The sequence below is a fragment of the Armigeres subalbatus genome, chromosome 2, assembly GCF_024139115.2.
Source record: "Armigeres subalbatus isolate Guangzhou_Male chromosome 2, GZ_Asu_2, whole genome shotgun sequence".
Classification (NCBI taxonomy): domain Eukaryota; kingdom Metazoa; phylum Arthropoda; class Insecta; order Diptera; family Culicidae; genus Armigeres; species Armigeres subalbatus.
The window spans coordinates 210,762,114-210,774,511 of record NC_085140.1 but is presented as its reverse complement, the minus strand read 5'-3'; the positions used below and the strand labels follow the sequence as shown (position 1 = coordinate 210,774,511).

Sequence of the window (12,398 nt, the reverse complement as noted above, 5' to 3'; positions counted from 1 at the left end):
TCAAAAGTTTTCTCCCCAAAAGTAGTCAACCAAATACAACATTTCTTCGAAAATAACATTTCTTCGAAAATATCGTTCCTCGAAAATATAGTTTTTCCGAAAATAACATGACCCAGAAAACAACATTTGCTCGAACAAAATTTTGTCCGAAAACAACATTTCCTCGACACTTCATCGAAAAGGAGATTTCTCCAAGAATGGCATTGTTCTGAAAATTACGTTTTTACTGAAAATAAGCTCTCAATTCAACTCTTGACTGCGACCAACATCAATGACTTAACTAGCCCCGAGATCTAGAGTGGGGGGCGGTTGGTAATGGCAGCTCCATCCGTTTTTTTGTTTTCTGTTCCCGCTCATAAACGCTATATTCGCTATTCGTTTTGAAAACCGCCCTTTTTAATCGCTTCGATGAAAACCGATTCTGTAGTTGGGCCTGATGTTGATTCTTTAGGGCCGAAGCCCACGAAGCGTCTTTTCAACGCTGCGAGCACGTGACGTTGAAAAAACGTTACGTGGGCATCGGCCTTTATCGTTTACAGCAGACAATCCCTTATTGGGGGAGCTGTTTAATTTTGGGTTCGCTACTTGGGCCAAAACCCGGCATTAGCAAATTGGCACAAAGCAGGGATAGGTTGGACTGATTGATTGCTGTTCATCGGGGGAAGCATCGGAAATATTTTTTCACTCCGTGGTTAGAGCCTATTGTTAGGTTAGAGGCTATTGGAGCTATTTGTGTTGGTGCAATTTTGGTATCATAATAATGTTCAAATATTTTTACGTGCTATTTTCAGGTCATGAACATCGTATGTATGCTGTAGACTGATTTGAATGAGTCTCCAAGCAAACATATGTTTCAAATGTGATAAAGGATGGTATACACTCCAACCACTGCACAGTGGCTCGGTGTTGAACACCTTAATAAAGACAAAAAAATGCACAGTGGCTAAAATTGTGTTTTTAGCGCGTTTATCTAATAGTACTTTTTAGTTTTCTCCCCAAAAGTAGTCAACCAAATACAAACCAGTCGGAAACACGCAGAATTATTCCTTCTTTTCCCTCTACTCACAATGTTTGAAGATAGAAACTTTCTCACAAACACAACCAGTGCAAACCAACTGTGTGATTCATGCTGTACCATGCTGAGTTTGCGATGGTGGGAAGGTCTTACTGGGCGCAAATAGGAAAAAAAAGCTCTTGAGGTGGTGAGAAATAATAGCTCTAACAGGTACTCCCACGGTTTATGCTATACTGTAGCCATAGTATGTTTCCTTAATACTGCATCACTCCAGTTCACCGCATATTGACTCTACATAGCTACATGTGTACCAACATGCATCGAAAAGGTGAATTAATGCCCTATACTGTGTATGCTGGCTGAACCCATACCATCCGTATGGTACTTCACTCTGGATGGCTGCTAAAGGGCAAAAATTAGCCTTGTCTTACTACTTGTACTCCTTCTACAAAACAGGAAGCACGGCCTTAGCGTCGCTCAGTGTCTCGTTCTTTAAGCTTTTTTCCAGCAACATACACTAGCTTAAATGTAAATAAACATGTATTTTACACATTCATAGCACTGAGGAGATACTGCATTAGGGTAGACTACAATTTGAGGATGAAGGTATGGGCGGACCTCTTTTTTTAGATGTTTTGTTTGAACTTGAGTATTGAAATCTTTGCATACGTCGCTTGTGTTTTTTTTCTACGAGGAACATACAAGCTAGTTTTGAGGCACATTCTTCTTTTTCTTTCATTTTATTGGCATTACATCCCCACACTGGGACAAAGCCGCCTCGCAGCTTAGTGTTCACTTAAGCACTTCCACAGTTATTAACTGCGAGGTTAATAAGCCAAGTTACCATTTTTGCATTCGTATATCATGAGGCTAACACGATGCTTTTATGCCCAGGGAAGTCGAGACAATTTTCAATCCGAAAATTGCCTAGACTGGCACCGGGAATCGAACCCGCGCGTCTTACCGCACGGCTAAGGAGGGCGCTTGAGGCACATTGATGTGCTAATGCAACAATCGTGAACTTTTTGGTTTGAATATTGTGAAGCCTTTCTAATTTAACAAAAAAAAACGATTTTTTGGGACAATGGAACCTAACTCTGAAGCAGATCGGTCGATGGTCGGAGTCGCTATTTTTTTGATCAACTTCATCTATGGAGCTGACCTGTCCATGGTTTGGAGACTCAATGAAACCCAACTCTAAAGTGGGATGATCGAATTTTGAAATCACTTTCAAAAAATCATGGACAATCAAAATCTAATATCACTTGGTCTGTAGTTTGAAGAACATTTGGACTTGATTGGTTTAACTAAATCCAACTTTGAAGAAAGTGGTAGATGTTCGGACTAGCTATAGAACCTAATCGGATAAAAAAAAACCCTCTCTGGGTTGGTTGGTAGTAATATGTAATACTATTTGGATTGAAAAAAATCCAACAAAAACAACTCTGGACTTGGCAGACATTTGATCCTATTAACAAATTTAATGAAGCTAATATTGAGTTGTCGAAATATTTCGTTTTTTTAGCACCAAAAAAATTCAATTAGTGGACGCAGTGGTTTCTCGCCTCAACAAAAAAAAATATTTCGATTAGTTTTCATTTAGCAAAAACGTCAGATGGGTATCAATATTTGGAATACGCATCTTCGTTTAAACTCGGGTTGGCCCCAGTGGAAAAATGTTAAATTACCTTAATCGGATTACATGAAGTTAATCTGAATAAAACAGGCAAACTAAACTCAAGTCTACATCAAATCCATACTATCAATCAGTCTTTAGAGCAAAAAAGCTCTACGGATCTTGTACATCAGTTTGATTTTGGAAGTCGTTCCTGAAGAAATCCATTGGAGGAAACAGAATCTTATCAAAACAATTAATATGAGAGTAATTTGACCTTGCCTTCCCCTCGGATATGTTACCTTGCCGCGGTGGGTCGGCTTACGCCATTAGCACTGATATGGCAACCAAAGACATATCCTGTCGTGGTGGTATCACATGTTGACTATTTTTGTTCGGTGCCGCGTTACATATCTGGCATTGACGCACCAATTTACGGCATAAGCATGTAATCCAACGGACATCGTGTCTTGGAGGCTTGAATGGTAGTGCAGTCAGGCAGAGGCCTTTTTCATCAGTGATAATGATGTGAGTTCTCTTCTTTTCGGCAATACTTTTCTGATGCGTTCCCTGTGACGATGAGTCGTAGCCATGCTTATACTTAGCTAGCTAGGCATTTATTGATACACAATGTATTCAAGACATTCGTAGGGAAATGACTACTGGATTCACTGAGTAGAAGTTTTTTTAAAACTAGGAACGTGGTGCCAGTCTTATTTTGTTATGTCTCACTTCGAAGAGCCATAATAAAAAATACCACACATTATAATGATATTATGAACAATCTTATGACGGCTTCAATCTCGATAATTCTTACTAATAGTAGGGAATAGGCGTGATGAAGCTTTACTTTGCCACCGAGTGAATCCTATAGCTGACTCATAGCTGATCATTAGTACATTATAGATATTGACAGTTTAGAAACGATTAAGCTACTTCTTAGAACATAATAATAGTCTTAGACTACCTTGACAAAGGAATAACAATAAAATAGACCAAATGCACGAACAGTTTCCACTTTTTACAAGACATAACTTACATTGTGTTTGATAGTATTGACACAGAACAAAAACCATGAAGAACCAATAACTTAGGTAAACAAAGTAATTCGAGGAACCCATACCTTCTGACCATAAAGACAAAAATGATATCGTACACATCAATCTATATAATTAAGAATGAGATAATGGGAGAGAATATCTATTAAAGTAAAGTTGTAAATATAATGTCTTTTGAGCCAGTTCAACAGTGTCTTAATGGACGACATGATCCTTGTACGGCTGGAAAACTGCTTCAAAAGTTATTAGCTTGTAATTTTTTTATAAATCGGGAATTGAACACTCTCTTATATTTGATAAAAAACTTCCGTCTCAGTTTCTACGATGAAGCATTGGGCAGCATGTTCCATGTGAGTCGGATAAACTGCTTCGGTTGATTTTGAACGCGTACAATGACAATAGACGTCTAAATAGCATAAAAACTGGCTAAATAATGTGACTCTGACAAGAAAATAACAAAAATGACTTCAAACGATTACGATGTTAGTTAGCATGAGACCTCTCTGACTATCTATGAACGTAATTCCCTCTGATTCAGTTGCAACAGCGTCTTCTTGGACGACATGTTCCGTGTACGGCTGGCAAACTGCTTCGAACGGAATTATGCAACGGTATCATCAAAGGCCTGGTGCAGAGGTTTCTACTCTATTCAGAGTCCCGCCAGTAAACATTCACAAAAAAAATTAATATGAAGGTAATTTGACCTTACTGCTGTAAAGCATATGTCTAGTTGCACTTCCTTTAAAGAGAATGAATTCTCATTGGAAGTGCACCGAAATTGTAAAGAGGTTGGAAAAGAAGAGGAGGTTTAATGCCTTTGGGAGAAGTGATTCAAATGATTGCCACTCCCAGGGGCTTTTCCCTGCTCCAAGCAATAAAGATATGAAAATAAAAAAAAGCATCAGGGTTCCCTGAAACACAAAGCCATTTTGGGTCTAGCCTTACTTTTGAAAGGGGCTAGACAAAATCTCTTCGAACATTTTCAAAAAAAAAAAAATATAACTCAGAAACGGTTTGTCCGATCGTTTTGTGCACGAAAAAAAGCGTTCCCGAATTCATGAACTACCAGGAATTGACCGTGTTTCAGTCATGGATTCGGGAACACTAATCACGTTTTCCTGAACGATCCAGAAAACGTGACCCGAAATACCCCATGAACTTGTTTGTTCACGAATTCATGAAAGATTGTTTTGTGTGTGTCTTCATCAAAGTTTTAAGTAATAAATGAGGTTAAGTTAAAATCATACGCTTTGAAAAACATTTTTTATAATTTCTTATGAACCTCAAATAAAACCGACAAATAACAACTTTTTCGATATGGTTTTATATTTCATTGTTTGATGATGATTGATGAAAAAGATTTTTTTTTATGTTTTAAAATGTTATCATTTCACTCCAAAAACGTACTTATTATAAAAGACATACGCAGAATAATTGTTGTATTCGATAGATAGTAAAGCTTTGTAGATCACTAGTAAATTTGATTACGATCAGCCGTTGCGTTTAGAAAGTTATAAAGAAAATGGTGTTCCGAACCAAAAAGGTGGGGTGTTTTGGTTTTGGTTTGGTGCATTAATTTGAGTTATTCTGGTTTTGAGGTTTTATAAAAGTATACAAAATTTTCAATGAAAAAGTATGCAGTAATTTATTCTACGAGTTACCTTTCTCTAGATGCAGCGGTTAAAAGAATCTGAAATTTTAAACTTACGGTCGTTTTGAAACGTTTTTTATATAATATTGTCTAAAATGCTTGTAATATTCTAGTGGTTGGCTTTTTCAAAGCATATTGCTGCTTCACAACTTAGTCACTTAGTGTTCATTTAACACTTTCACAGTTATCAACTGCTAGGTTTCTAAGCCAAGGTACCATTTTTGTATCCGTATATCATGAGACTAACTCGATGATATTCTATGTCCGAAGAAGTCGAGAAAAATTTTAATCCGAAAATATACTAGACCAGCCGGGAACCGAACCCAGCTCACCATTACCACATATACTGCAACAAATTTCATACGGCGCACTCTCTACTATTGATCCAAGGATATCCAAGAGAACTTTTTCTGAATAATTTTGTAACATTTAAATTAATTTTCAATGTTTGGCCATGATTTATCCATCCTGATCCAATATTGAATATTAGCTTTCTGAGAAATGTGACTTCTTGGTTTAACATATTTCGGAAAACAAAATTTTTTAGTGCTAAAAGTACTAATTATTAGCAATCTAAGACGTTCGACGAATTGAGAAACTAAAATGATTATTGTTTACTCCAAAACGCGAATTGAGTTTTTTTAAATCTTGCGTTTATTTAGAAGGCTCATTTGCCATTTGGCGTTACGGAGCCGGAAATATGTTTTTTTGTACAATTTATTTTACAATTCTTGTGATTCTTACAACTAGAGTTAGTTTGGGTAGCCGACGTACACGCGACTGACTCGAGGTTAGGGATCACAAATACACAATAGGAATAGGAGGGGGTTTAGGGTTTTAAAATTATTGATTGCGATGTTGTTGACTTGGTTTGATGGTGGTTTTTGCATTGATCTGTAATGGAAGAGAAACCAAAACAAAAATAAGAGACAACGAAAAGAAGAGGACACTTTTAAGGGGAAATGCTACATACAGGGGACTCACAAAGATTCAAATTCTAACATCAATCTCATTCAAAAAAAGATAGATAAGGCCCGCCAACACGTCCCTAACGGGTTTTATTTGTTTGCCTCGGACCCGGACAGTTTCACTCAGCTCAGACCTGGTTTCACGATGCTCGACGCACTCCCACACGACGTGCATATCCATATCCTAATAGTTGCCACAGACACAGAGATTGCTTCCAGAAAGCCCAATTCGAAACGTATGTGCATTTAGCGAGTAGTGATTGGACATTAGTCTACACATGGTTCGAATGAAATCACGTCCCACGTTCAACCCTTTGAAACATGGTCTCTTCGATACCTGAGGGAGAATAGAATGCAGCCATCTACCCATGTCTCCATTTTTTCATTACCGCTGCCAACTGATCAAGGTCTCCTGATGAGCTATTGCTGAAAAATCATCAAAGGCGATTTGCCTTAGCCAGGGAGTCCGCTTTCTCATTGCCCGGAATCGAGCAATGAGAAGGGACCCATGCCATGGTGATGGTATAGGAGCGTTTCGATAAAGCACTCAATGATTTCCGTATCCCCTTAAGAGATATACTGAGTTCTTAATCGGCTTCATCGACCGAACAGCCTCCAGAGAACTTAGACTGTCGGTGAAGATGAAGAAGTGCTCAGCAGGAAGTGTTGCAATATACTCCAGTGCATAGTATATAGCTGCTAGTTCAGCAATGTATACTGAACATGGCTTCTGCAATTTGTAGGTGGCGCTATGTAAATTGTTGTACACACCGAAACCAGTGGAATCTTCAAATTTTGATCCGTCTGTAAAAAACCTTCTGTTTGCGCTGACATGCCCGTACTTGTTTGCAAATAATCTAGGTATCACCATCGAACGATGGGAACCGGATATTTCATGAATCTCTTGTTTCATGGTTGTATCAAAAACTACAGCGGAACTGTGGGAATAGGAGAAGTTATCACGATTGGTGTTAACCGAAGAGGGGGCTACCTCCAACGTCATGTACCGGTAGCAGCTTCTCGAAATTCTCAATGACCAATGGGTTTAGTACCTCACAACGAATGAGAAAGCGGAGTGATAATTCCGCGAAACGATCGGTAAGAGGAAGTACTCCCACAAGTACTTCTAGACTCATCGTATGAATCGAGCTTATACAACCTAACGCGATGCGGAGACAGCGGTACTAATTCCGTTCAATTTTCAGCATGTACGTTTTCTCCGCGGACTGAAAACAAAAACTACCATATTTCAAAGTATGGTTATTCGATACAACCTAAGTAAATCAGCCGGGTGGGCTCCCCACCATGTACCGGCTATTGTACGCATGAAGTTAATTCTCTTTTGGCATTTTGTGTCAGATACATAATGTGCTTCCCGAAGGTGCATTTGGAATCGAACCAAACCTCGAGGTATTTAAAAGATATATTATGAGTGATTGTCTTACTCATTAGATCAAGCGGGAACTTTGCCGGCTTATGCTTTTTTGAAAAGACAACCATCTCAGTTTTCTCCGGAGATAATTCGATACCCAGCTTTAAAGCCCAAGTAGACAAATTGTCCAAAGTATCTTGTATTGGTCCTTGCAGATCAACCGCTGTCGGCCCCCAAACTGATACAACACAATCATCTGCAAGGTGTCTTACCGAGCAATTTAGCATGAGACATTCATCAATGTCTCTGACGTAAAAATTGTAAAGAAAGGGGCTTAAACATGAGCCCTGAGGGAGACCCATGTAGCAATGTGGATTGAGTTAATAAAATATTTATTTGTAGGCTCTACTTTGATGATTGGTGCTCATCAAATATGAGAGCTACTGTCGACTCTCTACATCTCGATGTTCTATATCTTGATATCTCTCTATCTCGATGGTTTTCACGGTCCCTTAAACCTACATACATTTTTGCTTTTTACATCTTGATAACCTCTCCATTTCAATATCTCTCTATCTCGATGTGCTCTGTTCATATTTTATTCAAGATTCTCTCTCCGTCGATACATTCAAATGTCTAGGCTACTAGACCATCTTTGGACAGTAACAAAGCCATCAAAAACAAGCAAAGACATTTGTTTTGTTGTCGTTTTAGAAACGAGTATTTTTCGATCTAGTACCCATGTCAATGCTTATTCCATTTTTTGATCTCTCTCTCTCTATCTCGATGGCACAAATCGATGGTCCCTTCGATATCAAGAGTTGGCTGTATTATCACAAACTTTGTAATTTTAGTTCAATAGTAAAATGTCACATTTCTTTTATTAGCATAGCATTTTCTATTGTTCGCAATTAAAATGCTTTCTTTGGCAACCAACTTTTAAATTTAAATTCTGTTATTGTATGGGTGCCGTTTTTCATTTGTTTATAATTATCCGTTTCAACACAAATTTGGGCAAGTTGTCTAAATCAGAAAACCAGGCCCAAGATAAAACATTAATTTGAGCCCTTTATATGAACTTTGGATCATCCAAACAGATTGGCAAACACATTTTTAACTCTTCTACAGAAAATCGGTGAAATAATAAATTCCGTGAAATAAATAAATAATATTATTTTCGGTGAAATAATAAAAAAAATCCACACATATCTCCGATTTACTTTAAATGTGTTTTTGAAAGTTTTGCACTTTCATATCGAAGTTATAGCAAGTTTTGGTATATTTGAATAATGAAGCTCTTAATGTGAGTGAAAAACTTTCAATTCGAGAAATGATTTATAAATAAAAAACTGTCATTTGAAGAGTTGAAGTTTTTCGTTTAAAAGATAGAATCCTTTTGAATGAGTATGTTATTTCCATGAAATTCGGCAACGTTGTTTTTAAAAAGATCTGATGGCAACTAACTGAACTGTCGTTATTTCTTTGTTTGTCATTGGTTTGCGGCAAAAAAAAAATGCTCGTAAATGATGTGTTTCTAATAAAATTGAGGAAATTGAAGGTAAGAATAAAGTTCATTATATCAAGAAACCATTAAAACAAACCATTATAAAAAATTAAAGATGCTCATCAATATTTTCCGACGCTTGGATCATCGATCAGATCCTGCCGACATGCAGGGTATCCTGTGTGGCCATGCTGCATTACTTACGCGATCACAACATACGAAACTCTTCTGCTCTATTCATGAGTTTCTTCGGAACATTTTTGTGAACGTCCGGGGATGGTGTAATCGACCAAGTCATGGGAAACGACTCTGCTTTTTTGTATCCACTTGCACCACACCTGTAGTAAATGTCACCTCTGATGACTCCAGAATCAGTAGACCAAATAAACGTAGGGGAAGAAGCCCAAAAACTCCCCGAGGCAAAACGTCTTTGTGGTTTCCCTCATATTTACCGTCATTAAGATGGTAGTAACGAAACTAGATCTAACATTTTGTAGGTTAGGTTAAAAACGTTTCAAAATAGTGTATGGGAAGGTCGGAAACCGAAAAATTTCCACATTTTGAAGGAACATCTAACAGTTTGGCAAGGAAAAACGCCCTAGTGGCACTAACTTACAATGTACTTGCGTCTCCACGCACTACCCATACCAGAATGCTGATTTGCCGACGCATAGTGCTTTGTTACCTAGGAACTGCCAGCTAAAAGGCGTTTTGCCTCATGAGATTTTTGACAATTTTTGAATGGCATCAATTAGCTATCTTGTTTAACTAATGCACAATGTAAACATACCCAGGAATATCGTTACAAATAAGACAATAAAGCAGTGTTTGCTTAACTAGGACATATTGCCCCCCTTCCCCTACCAAGGTAAGTATTGGAAAACACATTTATTTTTGGTTGATTCATTCGGTAGATGGTACAGTTTGTCGAACAAATCGGCCCTTTGGATTGAGGTGGAGCTTCATGTCTATGTCCCGATTTGTCTGCAAAAAAAAATCTATAAAAAATAGGCAATAAAAAACAAAAAAAAAACACAAAAATAAAACGAAATTAATTTCGAATAAATGCAAACTTTTATTTTGACTTTTCTTGAATTGAAAGCAAACGTCATTTATTGTTTTGAAAGTATCACTAGTTAATACCTCTAATGTAAAATAAACTAGCTGTTTTGAGAGTAAAATGTTATTTTGAAAAGTCTGCTCTTGTTGAAGATTTTACCGAAGTGACATTTTCGCAATGGTGGATTTAATAGTCTTATACTTACAACTGAAAATCACTAACTAAAATTCTTAATTTTACCAACGTTTCTTTTAATTTTACTTATGTTTTTAATTTTCTTGTGTTTAGACGGGGCCTGATTTTGGGGAGTCCAAGAGACGGCATAGCCATGAAAATCAACCTTTCCCATACATTTAGGGGGCCCCCGAAAATCGTCTGCCCCCGGAACTACTTCCGGCAAAATCCGGCCCTGGGGTAGTAGTTTAGGTTCCGTTTCTGCAAGAGCTCCTTTCAAATAATATCTTGATAATAACAAAGCAAACTGCACCAAAGTAAATAGAAAACTATTATTATTATTTTCAAGGTCCAGGTGAGTGGGTGGATTCTAGAAACGTAACGGTCTATATAAGAAAAAAGAATATTAAAATTCAAAAAGCATGACAAATAAAGGATGAGGGACTAAAATTACAATCTATCGCGGGACGTAATTCCTGAAACCCTTAAAACTCGTCTATCTATGAGTTCAGTTCACCCTAATGCTACAGTCCGCGTTGGAGGTGGGCAGTCTGATTAGGGCTCATCCTTCTTTTTTTTTCTTTTTCGTTCCCTTCATCCACGATTACAATGTATCCAGACTAACACTTTTCCCGCAAATAAGGGCATCATTTCCAACGCACCAAATCGTAGTATCGACTGGAATCGTTTAGATATCATTCACAATCTATCGCACAGCATCACTGACTGTTGTATGTCGTATCCCAATGCAGAACCTCGAGCTTTTTTACCTCACACACTCACACATCCACCATGATCAATCACTATTAGCTGCAGCAGCCAGTAGCACAAAACCACCCTCCGCAAAGGTAAAGGAAAAGCACGTTTTCCCGAAAGCGTCTTCAATGCGCGGCCTCTCGATTCGAACTGATGACAAGAGAAAGCATCGTTGGGCAAGATATGCATCATGGAAATCATAAATGAAAACATTCGGAGAGCAGAGAATAGTAGCAAACACGCATAGAGAGATGAATTGTTTTGAACAAACCTTCGGGGTACCAAACCGCCTGGAACAAAGATTGCATCCCTCGGATTCTCACTTGTCCCGAGCAGGTCCCGAGTATCCAGTCTCTGAGAATATAATTCCAACCACAGTATAACTTCTATATGAGTGGAAATCTAGGATTGATAAGTTAGAACTAAACATGTTTTTTGAAAAAAAAAAATACCACAGAGATATGACCTTCAGACAGAAAAACGTACCTGAGCGGAATATCAGTACCATCGTGGGGAGCGCCTAGCAAAACTAGAATTCAGCTAAAAAGTTCAGATTTATTAAAAAATAAATACGACATAATACTATAGGTGAGCAAAGAGTAGTTTCTGCTTCAATGGCTTTACATTCCAACTGGAACTTGGCCGGCTTTGTATTCTATTAGCATTTCTACAATTATTAATTGAAAACTTTTCTATGGCTGCCATTGCACGAGTATGTATCTTGTGTGGCAAGTACAATGTACAAATTATGCCCAGTACTTACTTACTTATGGATCCTGTACACCTCCGGTGGTGCAAAGGGCCGACTTGAAAGATCTCCATTCTGAGCGTTGCCCGGCTATCGCTTTAACCTGTTGCCCGGTTAGATTTCGGTCGACTTCTTTTATTTCTTTATTAAGGCTTCGCCGCCATGAGCCTCTGGGTCTGCCTCCACTGCGATGTCCCGCTGGGTTCCAGTCTAATGCTTGTTTACAGATTTCGTTTCCGCCCTACGTAGAGTGTGGCCGACCAGCCCCACTTCCGATCCCAAATTTCTGTTGCTATCGGCCTCTGGTGACAACGACGATGGAGCTCGTTGTTTGCGATCCAGTTGTGAGGCCACCAGGCCCGAATTATATACCGCAGGCATCTGTTAATGAACGCCTGCAGCCGTTGACTGTTCTCCACTGATACACACCATGTTTCGCTAGCGTATAACAGCACAGATTTCACGTTAGAGTTGAAA

The 12,398-nt window shown here is 38.3% G+C and overlaps 1 protein-coding gene across 2 annotated transcripts in view; it reads right to left on the bottom strand.

The window, feature by feature from the left end:
• Positions 1-11,308, bottom strand: part of LOC134211582 (uncharacterized) — a 76,917-nt gene extending 65,609 nt beyond the window's left edge. Inside the window, exon 1 of one of the 2 annotated variants that reach the window (XM_062688589.1) lies at positions 11,188-11,308. The gene's annotated coding sequence lies outside the window, so the exon portion shown is untranslated. The remainder of the gene's footprint in view (positions 1-11,187) is intronic. The other variant, XM_062688590.1, reaches the window with a different exon arrangement.
• Positions 11,309-12,398: the final 1,090 nt, after the last annotated feature.